Below are 1234 nucleotides of genomic sequence, written 5' to 3' on the forward strand. Positions count from 1 at the left end.
CTGAAAGGTTTCACCCAAGGAAAAGCTATGGAGCAGCTCTACTATGCAGCACAAGGGGTCGCTATGTATCAGAATTAACTCAACAACAATGGGTTTGGTTGATTTTTGGTAGGAAGCCCTCTACTAGCAGAAGACAAATGTGGAGATTCCAGGACTCAGGCAAAAGGGGACAAGATTACTGGAGAATAAGCTGTGCTATGGGTAGAGAGCTTCCCCTTCCAAAAAAGTAAAATAACACACAATAGAAAGTGTGAAAAAAATAAAAGTGGTTTTCTGTGGGAATAAGAAACTGTATGAAGGGGACCAAGAAACTCCTTGCAATGTTGTTTGTTGTTGTTAAATGCCTTCGCATCTAAAAATCACGGGTTTAGTTTCACAACACAAGGGATCTCAAATAATAGCAACAACAACAACAACAACAAAAAAGGAAGATTACCAGCTCTGCTCTTTACCACCAGGCTTAAAATGAAAACCACTCAGACTGCGTTCCCTCCCTCTTATTCTCCCAAGCGGAAGAGAAGAACAATCATCAATGGCAGATGGCAGTCGCAGCAAAGCGACACCAAAAGCCGGCTTCACGCTCAGGAGAAAACACTGTGTCTGTTCCTCATGGTTTTCGGTGCTCTACACGATCAGAGAATCTTCTCTAGTAACGAACTATAGAAATGATCCCTGAAAGTATAGTCTCAACCAGTAACTAGCCGGCTCTGCTGGATCCGGAAAAGCCACACACATTTCACTGAGAGCGACAAAGAGCACCACTCCCAGTTTTACTCTAAAATAGAGAAATATGTTCTGCTATACGATCTTTACATGTGCTCTATGGAATAATGCATCTTCAAAGTTTTACCGAGATATGTAAAAAATTTTAAAATAATTATAGATGACTATGTCTAATTTCGGAAGGAAGGTTGGGCAATCCTACTTCCCTAGTGATACTGCCTCGGAAACCCAAGGAGGGGTCGCTGTGAGTCAGGTCCGACTCAACGGCACATAACAACAACAACAACAACTAAGAAACTGCTGAAATGATTACAGAAGGTATAGTCTTGACCTTCAGCTCACAACTTCTGCTGAATCCCAAGAAACCGCATACATTAAAGTGATGGTGAAATATTTTCTCAGCTCATATAACAAGCTTTTCAGATGCAGTTCATGTTTCATAATGATTCGGGGAACTTGACTATCATTCAAATACTGTTATCACTTGTAATCTTCGAGAAATTCTTCAAAG

General features: G+C 40.8%; 1 non-coding gene across 1 annotated transcript; it reads right to left on the minus strand.

The window, feature by feature from the left end:
* Nucleotides 1-471: 471 nt before the first annotated feature.
* LOC122151425 lies at nucleotides 472-688 on the minus strand. The gene has a single exon (XR_006164146.1). It is a non-coding gene; the product is annotated as a small nucleolar RNA U3 (small nucleolar RNA).
* Nucleotides 689-1234: the final 546 nt, after the last annotated feature.

The sequence above is a fragment of the Orycteropus afer genome, unplaced genomic scaffold, assembly GCF_000298275.1.
Source record: "Orycteropus afer afer isolate SDZICR_OR568_19922 unplaced genomic scaffold, OryAfe1.0 scaffold00455, whole genome shotgun sequence".
Lineage (NCBI taxonomy): Eukaryota > Metazoa > Chordata > Mammalia > Tubulidentata > Orycteropodidae > Orycteropus > Orycteropus afer.